General features: G+C 44.8%; 1 pseudogene; it reads left to right on the forward strand.

Moving 5' to 3' along the window:
• The first annotated feature begins 7,204 nt into the window (after positions 1–7,204).
• On the forward strand, positions 7,205–7,769 carry LOC101391188 (large ribosomal subunit protein uL6 pseudogene; annotated as a pseudogene).
• Positions 7,770–10,255: the final 2,486 nt, after the last annotated feature.

Raw genomic sequence — 10,255 nt, forward strand, 5'->3', positions numbered from 1 at the left:
TTGCAACTTTTTGACAAATGTAAGTCTAAAATTAGTTCAAAATAAAAAGTTTAAAAGCAACATGCATTTTTGTATATGTGAACTGGGGTGGGGGGCGGTTCATGATATAGAATATGGTGAGTTGTGGTGAAAAAAGTTTGAAAGCCACACTGTCTGGGGTGTGGAGGGCACGTGGCCCGGGCAGTGAGGCACAGCTCCTGGGGCTGAGGTCCTGGGAGGTTTTGTGGGTGCCGTGGGGGAGGGGGAGAAGCTGTGGTCAGAGTGGGGCTGGGGTTAGCACACTGCCTTCAGGTGAGTAGACACAGGCCTCAGTTCTGCTGTCTGACAGAGGCTGTGGATTCCTGATGGAGGAGAACTCTCATCCCAGGAAGTCTGAGAGGTGAGTGGGTGTGGTGGATGTTGAAGCTGTCACAGCCCTATCCTGTTGTAACCTACGACAACCACTTCTGGGGAAGCTATGTGCCAGAAAGAGATCCCCTGCTACCTAGGGGAGAGTAGCACTCCGTAGTCTAGAGGTGTGTTATCTCTTTGATTTTTGTGGGGGGAAGGGGACCTAATTTCAGGTTCCTATTTCATAATCTAATTTTCATAATCGAAGTTATGATCAAAGGCCTATTTCATAATTGAAGTTGCTCTGAATCCTAAAAGCCCTAGGCAGGTAAATGTCCCTTTTTTCACAGGAAATCCTGCAAGCAACCTGGAGGAATGAAAGGTTCTGGTAGTTAATTCAGTAGCTTCTGACCTGTTTTGCAGATGTACTGAGTTGGGGCAGTGGTTCTCAACTGAGGGCGATTTTGCCCCTCAGGAGACATCTGGCAACGTCTGGAGATGTTTTCAGTTGTCACAACTGGGTGTGTGTGTGTGTGTGCGCGCGCGCGCTACTGGCATCTATTGGGTAGAGGCCAGGATGCTGCTAAACCTCCTACAGTGCACAAGACAGCCCCTCCAGCCCGTAGCACAAAATTACCCAATCCCAAATGGCAGCAGTGCTGAGGCTGAGAAACCCTGACTTCGAGGAGATGAAAATCTGAGGTCTGTTTACGGTCAGGAAAGTTGCCTGAGTGCTTTTCACAAAAGAAGGGTATTAAGCTTCATTTCTTGGCTTGATTTCAAGTGGATAATTATAACCTGCCTACCTAAAATTTACACTTTAATTTTCAGTGGGTATCTTTCTTCAGTTCATGCTTAAACAGGCTTCGTGTGGCTGTATTCCTGACAACAGGCAATATTCTATGCCTGAGTCAGTTACAGGTCAACAGTGGGTGAAACAATTGGTCTGTGAAGTGATTTGAAACCTTTAGGGGATAAAAAGCACTAAAACAAGAAACCTGGGATGTTATCATCATTATTAATCATGAGTAATAGTACAGCACTACTTCAGCCACTCTCAGGATTCCCACGGGATTCCCATTAGTCCTGAGGTCAAAATCAGACTCCTGACTTTCTGTCTAACCAGGACTAATACGTTAGCCGTTGAAAGCAAAGAGCTCTGGCTCTGCACGGCCCTGCTGCCTGCTCCAGCGAAGGGAGAGGCTCTGCTCTGGCAACAGGCAGCTTCAAAGCAAATCCTGTCTTCTATTTGTACTCGCTGTTCCCAGATTAGAACAGAGCAGCACATACTTGTCTGTTGCTTCAAGGCAAGAGCTGAGTCTGAAGGTATTAACCAGAGGCTTACTTAAGCAAACCAGAGAGCCCAGAATAAGTTAGGGCAAGGCTCTGCCTTTCCTTTCCTTACATTTAAAGACTATGATAATTCAGGGAGGGAAAATTTACAGTCAGAAGTCAGGCTGCCAACTGATTGACAGATCAAATGATTACCTTTTTATAAACCACACAGATTAGTTTGTAAAACTTGATTTGGCTTTTTTTTTTTTTTTAACAGTATTTTAATGTTAAACAAGCCTGGATAGCTGCAGACAAGTATAAAAAGAGCAGTTGGGTTTTCTTTTTCTTTCTTTGTAATTTTTTTTGGTTTGTTTTTTGTTCATTTTCCCTAGGATTTCTGTCTTTAGAAAGACAGTATCAGTCTCATCCTTAGTAACCTGGAGTTTTGGCAAAGTGTGACTTTTGGGATTTTCAATGGTGATATATGTTGCTTCTTTGCTTGACATGTCTTCATCTAAGTAGGTTTGGAATGGACTTCCTAGCATGATTCTTCCTTAAAAATCCATGTTATTTCATAGTACAAGTGCTGCCTTTCGTATATGTGGAGGAGATGCTGCAGACTCTCATTTGATTCTTTACTAGCTGACTCATCTACACCTTTTCGCCTAGGACCTTAAAAACATGCATTTTGAAGGTGCTAGCGGAGGTGAGAGGCAGAAATGTTAGCCATGGGGCAAAGTCTGTCTTTGCAAAGCAAACTAGTGTGTCCCGGACAAAGCCTGGGTCCCTGGCTCCTGGAGAGAATAATCACAACCATAATAAGAGTTAATATTTATTGGCTATTTAGTATGTGCCAATCTGAGGCCCAAGTTTTCATGTGGAATGACTCGCTTTAGGTTTGCAGCACTCCTTGAGGTAGGTACTACTTGTTGCCTCTGTTTTGTAGCAGAGGAAACTGAGTCTCAGAGAGGTCAGGTACGTTACCCGAGGTTACAGAGCAGAAAGACTCCGCTGGGATTTGAAACAAGCCATCTGTCTCTCCGGCCCTTGCTCATGACCTTTTCCCAGCAAACATGATCTAAAAAACATGAATAATATTAGCATGTGATAATTATATAGTTTGTTTTTTAAATGTTTCAAGCTATTTTCACATTCATTACCTCCTTCGCTCGGAAGGCATGATGGTAACTAGAATCCTGGTGTCTTTTCATAAAGATTTGATTTGGAAATGGCTAGACGCAAGCCCACACACTCCCTTTTCCAGAAGGCCTACTCGAGCAAATGTGGTGCCCCGAGAGATCACTTCAGTTTATTTTCCTTCTCCCCAAGATGAATTTAGGTGGCGGGTGTTTTAGGTTTTCTTTTAATAACGTTTTTCTTTTCCTACACTTTTCCTGAACATGATGCAATTGATACCCTTTTGAAGTTTAATTATACCTCTGGCACAGCATCGCATGAAGCATTTTACTCCTGGCTGTGTTTTTGGAAGCTAAGTTCATGGCAGGAATGACATATTTATCTTGGAATTGAGACTTGAGAAGCGAGTTCCTCCCTTGAACACGGCCTGAGATATATCACCTCCCCATCTGGGATTCTAGCCTCAGGTACGTAAGGGAGCCAACAGTAAATTTTAAGAGTAAAGGGGAGCAAGAGGCCATTTTCCATTAATTTAGATGAAAGCTGATGAGGTAAAGTGCAGCTATCTATCATTTCTGTGGGGTTTTAGTACTCATATGTCCCCCCACTGCCTCCCCACTCACTCTCCTACAGGGGAGAGGATAAGAATGGTTGGCAAATCACCACTTTTAACAATGTCTATTCTGGCTTAAATAGGGCCGTTCTGCATCAAGTTGAAATGGAACAAGTTGATAATGTACAGACCATCCTATGCTTATGAGACATGTGGCAACTTGTTGGGATGGCCTAGGAAGCCCTTTGAAATTGGTCCCCAACCCTCCTTTCTAGCTCTAGCACCTGCCCCTCCCTGCCCCGCAGCTACACCAGATGGCCCGCACCTCTTTATTCCAAGCGAGGTAAAAGGCAAGTCGAGGCCACATTTCAGAATTCCAAGGACTGGTTTCCTACTTCCTCCAGGCTGCAACTTTGGGACTTAGAAACAAGACTAGGATGAGTGATGTGGTCTCCAGATGCTGAAACTGCAAGAGAGGGAATTTAAAGTCATGATTTAAGATAGGAGACATTTCATGCCTCTGCATGTTTCATCCCTGTGTATCCCTCATCCTGAGATGCCTTCCTTCCTTCACTTTAGCTTTCGAATTATATTTTCCCTTCAACATCCAGTCATCTTCCAGTGAGAAGCTTTCCCAGATCCAACCCTCTGATTCAGATGCCCCCTTCGTGCCCCATGACACCGTGCGCTTCCCTCAGTTCCACACCACGAGGATGCCTCTCAGCATCGCTTTGTCTGCCTTTCCCACTACACTGTATTCATTCATTCTGGCTGATAGTAGGGGATCAACGTAGTTATTGAATAAATGAATGAATCTTTCTTTCTGACAGAAGATCTTATTTGGGAAACAATTCAAGTCAGAAGATTACTCAGTGAATACAGAAGGCCTAGGATGAGCTGAGACAGAAATGCCCAAAATCATATCTGAAGTCAGCTACTCTGTTCCATAGCCATTGCCACTCTGCCAGGTCGTTCCAGATTCTCCAAATGTTCCGTTTTTTCAATGCTGTGAGCATCTCCATCAGCTCTAGTGGTATCAAAAGGGCCCCTGAGTAGGTGCTCAAGTCTTTGGTTTTGAACTTGGCCATGATTGCAGCAAAGAAAGCAACTCAAGAAGGCTCTAGTCTCTTAGGTTGAAGAAGTGATGTTACTTTTCACCTTGGGATCATGAGTGGGACTTCACCAGCTATGTAGAGTGTTCCATTCAGGTTCTCCACGGCTGCCTCTGTGCCCCAGCAATGCTGTCTGCCTGCTTTTTGAAGGGGTGTAGGAATGCTTTTGTGCTAGGACACAGCCATGTGGGGGAGAATTTTCCCCTCGGAGGCAGCTCTGGGTGCAAGCAAAGGAGATGGCCTCCCTCCCCTGAGAAATGGAAATGCCTGTCTGCTCAAAACTTTTCCCTCCCTGGACACCACCAAAATTCCACCATCAAATCCAAGTACCTCCTCCCCTGTGGGGCTTATAGACCTTGGAATCTATTAACCTCTCCTAACACATTAGCACTAATTAGTTGTTCAAGGACATGTCCATTTTGACCATGTAGGGAGGCTCCTGAAAGGTCTGTAAGCACAGGGGAAATGGAAATCTTTGGATAGTGTGAGAATCTGAGCTTGGACCATGGACAATCTCTTGGCTGTTTTGGCCCATCTCATTGCGACTGGCCTTATGAGACTTCAGCCAGACTCCAGCTGTGTCGCTTTATCCTCCAGTTTTGTGTGGAGCTTACTCATTACCTGCTGGGCCTTAATCAAGTGTCGGTACCTTAAACTGCCATCAGAAGCCTTAGAGGCCCTGGTCAGGTGTTATCAGTGACTAATAGTGAATCTGAGCTCCCCGAGCTCCCCCAGAGTCCCCTGTGCTCAGCATGAGGGCAGCCCTTCCCATCCCTTCATGTTCCTGTCCCTACAGGAATTCATCTCTCACACCCCAGTCACTTTCTTTTTTCTCCTCTATGTGTCACTTGCTGCTGTCTGCCTTGAATTGGAGTGATTTGTGCACCTGTGCCTCGCAGCCTCCCCACTACTTGATGCTTTGAGCTTCTGGGGGACAAGGCCATCTCCTTTCCTTTCTCTCTGCCTCACAGCACTCAACTCAGTATTTTACATTCAGACGCTCAATGTGTAGTTTGTGAATTGAATTGAATGCAACAACTAGGATTTGTATTAGCTGGATGAACACTACCCTTACAGATCCCCAAAGATATGAGAACTTGAGTACATTTCATAGTTGAGCTAGAGCGGTCTGTCAATGGTGGGTCCACGAGAAGGGCTACACATAGCCTGGCATTTTCGAGTCTTGGACTGAAATAATCTATCTTGCTCTCTGCCTGAGTGTACTGTAGAAATCTTACACCAGAAGTTCCTAATTTGAGACTTGGAAAATATGATTGCTGTGTCTGTGGGACATCCAGAATAACAATAATAACAATAATGACGCCATATTCTAATAAATAGAATATTTGTTCAGTGCCAAGCAAGAGTGCTTACTCTTCCAGGTAGCATGACAACCAAAAGAGGCAGGTAGGTGAGGGAGGCAAGGTAATATCTTTAATTATGGCTTGCCATTCCTGTGTTTTTCCTAACAACTTTTCAGCCTACTCGAGGTTCCCCATCACAGCCTCAGCCCGGGTCTGTTGATGAAGGAGGAAGCAGGGGCCAACTTTGCTGGAGAGCTGCAGCAGAAGTCTTCCACACCTGACCCGCTCTCAGGTTGATGGATTACTCATGCCACTGTCAGCTGTTGATATAGACAACAATTTGAGGCCATCCTCAAGACAACCACCAGCTTAACTTCTTCCAAGGAGGCCTGGTGCTTTTCCAAATGAGGGTTATCCTTCAGCTCAAAGGACCCTGTTTACTTAGCATTATTAAGTACAAGCTTTACATAAGTATAGAATATTCTTTATGGTGTCTGGTAACATGCACTATCCTATTATATGTTAAGTCATAAAGCTACGGCAGAGAACATTTAAACCTTGCTGTCTACAGTCTCTCCTCTCATGCTTCCTGGCATCTTCTTCCCTCATATCCCTTGAAGCCCAGCTCCTCTGCTAACATCCATCAGGTATTTCCCATGACCTTCTGCAAAAATCTGTCTATTAATAGGTGTGAGAAAACTTACAAGTGTGGGCAAAAAAAATTTATCTCAAATCTAGAGCATTTTCCACTGGAGGCTGTGGAAATAGGTTGGGAAGTTGGAGTTTAATCCTTTATCTTCCTTCTTACATGCTACCATTTCTCAAGGGGCTGGGCGAGGGTGAGGATGGCCTGAAGGGGAGTCCTCACCTCTCTGGGCTGTCGGCATCAGAGAACCAAGCCTAAAGGACAAGAGAGATGGCGTGACAGCCCACATGGCCACTTTTTAATTTCATCTCCTTGGCCATCAAAAGGGGTGGGATGGGTAATCCCAGGGAGCCTGCAGATACACAGGACACAACTTCCAGGGCAAAGATTGTCTGAGACACCTGAAACTCCAAAAATGTCTAGGTGATCCTCTGACACTCTTTAAAAAAAATTTTTTTTTATTGTGGTAAAATATAAATCACATAAAATTGACCATTTTAACATTTTTAAGTGTATAATTCAGTGGCAATAAGTACACTTACATTGCTGTGAATCAACACCATCCATCTCCAGAACTTTTTTAATCTTCCCAAACTGAAACTCTGTACCCATTAAACACTAACTCACCATTTTCCACTCTCCCCAGGCCCTGGCAACCACCATTCTACTTTCTGTTTCTATGAATTTGACTCTCGGTCCTACCCCATCTAAGTGGAATCATACAGTATTTGTCCTTTTGTGATGGGTTTATTTCACTTAGCATCACATCCTCAAGGTTCATTCATGTTGTAGCACATGTCAGAATTTCCTTCCTCTCTTTGCCTCATCTACCATTAGAACGAAGATCATGCTCAGCAATCAGACTGTTGACCTTTCAGAACATGTCAACATCACTCTGAAGGGACGCACAGTTATTGTGAAGGGCCCCAGAGGAACCCTGTGGAGGTACTTCAACCACATCAATGTGGAACTCAGTCTCCTCAGGAGGAAAAAAAAGAGGCTCCTGGTTGACAAATGGTGGGGAAATAGAAAGGAACTGGCTAGTGCTGGCACTATCTTTAGTCACGTACAGAACATGATCAAGGGTGTTACACTGGGTTTCCATTACAAGATGAGGTCTGTGTGTGCTCACTTCCCCATCAATGTCGTTATTCAGGAGAATGGGTCTCTTGTTGCAATCTGAAATTTCTTGGGTGAACATCCACAGGGTTCAGATGAGGCCAGGCGTTGCTTTTTCAGTATCTCAAGCTCAGAAAGATGAGTTAATTCTTGAAGGAAACGACATTGAACTTGTTTCAAATTCAGCTGCTTTGATTTAGCAAGCCACAACATTTAAAAACAAGGACATCAGAAAATTTTGGGATGTTATCTATGTTTCTGAGAAAGGAACAGTTCAGCGGGCTGATGAATAAGATCTAAGGTGTCTGGCTACAGAAACAGCAAGATGCCGGATGATTCCTAAGACCTATTTGTGATATTTCAAAGATCCAAGAAAAGTCCTGTATTGGAGAAAATAAAAAAAAAGAATTCCCTTCCTTTCTAAGGCTGAAAAATATTCTATTGTATGTATATACCACATTTTGTTTATCCATGGACGCTTGGGTTGCTTGCACCTTTTGGCGTTGTGAATAATGCTGCTACGAACACAGGTGTACAAGTATCTGTTTGAGTCTCTGCTTTCAATTCTTGTGGGTAAACACCCAGAAGTGGAATTGCTGGGTCATATGGTAATTCTATGTCTAATTTTTTGAGGGACTGCCATATTGTCTTCCATAGCAGCTGCACCATTCTGACGCTCTTGGTGGTGCATGTCTTTGCCAGAGGCGAGTCTGGAGAGGACGTGAATTTTATTCTTTGATTTTCCAAGGACTTGCTAGGGGATGTTACCAAGTTTCTGCCTTAGGCTGCCCATCCGTAGAAGGAAGATGGCAATTACTGTTCCTCTCAGGAAAGCAAAGAACTATGGGAAGTGTTGTTGAAATAGGCTGGGAGAAGAAATTTGACTCAAAGCATCCTGAGTGCCCAGGGCCAGAGCCTGTGCCCTCCCTTCCTCCAGCATGAGCCGCCCCTCCTGCTGATGCACAGGTCAGGGCTGGGGATGGCTGGAGGCCACATTTGGGTGGCTAAGTTCTGATATCTGTCCTGCTTATCAGACATGGATATCAAGGACCTTGTCTGGGGTCCTTGTATAAGGACTATCCTCAGCGAGCAGATCATTGAGCCTGCATTTCTGACTTTTGTTTCAGCTTGCCATCTTCCTTTTCCTTTGGAGTGGTATACAGTTCTAGAGAGAAGAGCGTCCACTGAACGTCCATCAAAATCCAATCAAGATGTCATTAAGAAGGTGATAGCTGCATCCTTTCCCTCAGTCTTTCCCTTCCTGACTCCAGGCCAGGTCTTATTCAGGAAGTCAGAAGCTCTGCTAATTTCAGAATACACTTTCACTCTCTGATCCACATCAGGCACTGTCAAAGTAGGGAAGGCCCCATACCTATCTCTCATCAAGGACTACAAGCAGAATTGGCATCCTGTCCTCTGGAAGACTGCCTGAGGCCATACCTCATCCCTCTGGCACTCTGGACAGGCTGGCCTTTTGGGCATCTTCTGCCTGAGTTGCTCGGGTGTCCTCTGAAGGAGGGCTGTGGAGAGGCAGGGATGTGGAAGGTGCTGATGCTCCGGCTAGACCTCTGCTGTGCAATGCCTTGATCCTGGCTCATGGAGCCATCACTCCCAAGTGGCTCTGCTCTATTTTTAGTCATGCTGCCAGCAGCAGTGAGACGTCTATACAGACTCTTGTCTGTGCAGGATCAGAAATGGCAGCAAGGACTCCTCGGTTCTGACCTAGCAGGTCTCTAAGAAACAAGACTGCACCTGTATCTGCCAGCAAAGATTTAACTCTTGTTTCCAAAGCATCAGTTGGCAAATTCATTAGTCCTTAGTAGCTAGTAGAGAAGGGCCCCATTTGAGCAATGGGGGTAACATAGACAGGAGGTTCACATGCTGCTCCCCTGTCCGGGTCTCCTGGCCAGGCCGGGCCTCCTGGGCTTGGCCTCTCGGAGATAACTTTCTCTCATTGGAGTGAGGCTCCACAACAGCAGGAATGTGTCCCTTATTCACTCCTGCTTTCTCAGCACCTGGAATAGCACCAGGCAGAGGAGGCACTGAGGCAATATTGTGGAATGAAAGAATCTACAGCTGAAATCTGGCCTGGGCTGGAGAATGGGCCGCCTCCTGTTCTAGAGGACAGAAGCCCTGTGCAGTTCCATTCAGAGAAGGCCTTGGGCTGGAGAGAATCAATGTTATCGCTCCTCTCTCATCTTTCTTCTGTAATTGAGTCATCACTGAAGACTTAGAGACAGGAGAAAGCAAAACATTGCAGGGCTTCCTCAGCATTGCGGGGGTGGGGGGCAGTGTTAAAATGTGCATAGTAAGGATGTCACCTTCTGGGTGTGTGGGGAACCCTTTTGAGGCAAATCTGCATATATTTGCATACATATGCACACATGCACCCTAACCTTCAAAGGGACACCCAGCTCTTCCCACCTATAAAAAGACTAATCCTTCTGCTCTCTCCTTTGCAAGATGTGCTGAATCAAAATTTCACTGCTAATATTCTAGAAATCTTAGGGAAAAAAACAATACAAAATGAACATGCCATTTAAATTTTAAATTAAAAAATGTCATTTTTAGTTTACATTTTTTTAAAGTAGAAAAGAGCATATTTTGAAGACTTTCCAGGGAGAGAGAAAGGGAAATAGTCAAAGATAAAATCAATCCTGAATCTTCAGTTGAAAAGGAGATTGGATCTACTGTTTTCTTCTTTCTCTGTGTGCTGTGCTGGAGTTCTACCTTATCCTAACAAGAGGGCTAACGCGGCTGGGAGAAATTGGGTCTCTTC

This window comes from Ceratotherium simum, chromosome 10 (genome assembly GCF_057802395.1).
Source record: "Ceratotherium simum simum isolate JZ-2026a chromosome 10, ASM5780239v1, whole genome shotgun sequence".
Taxonomy (NCBI): Eukaryota; Metazoa; Chordata; class Mammalia; order Perissodactyla; family Rhinocerotidae; genus Ceratotherium; species Ceratotherium simum.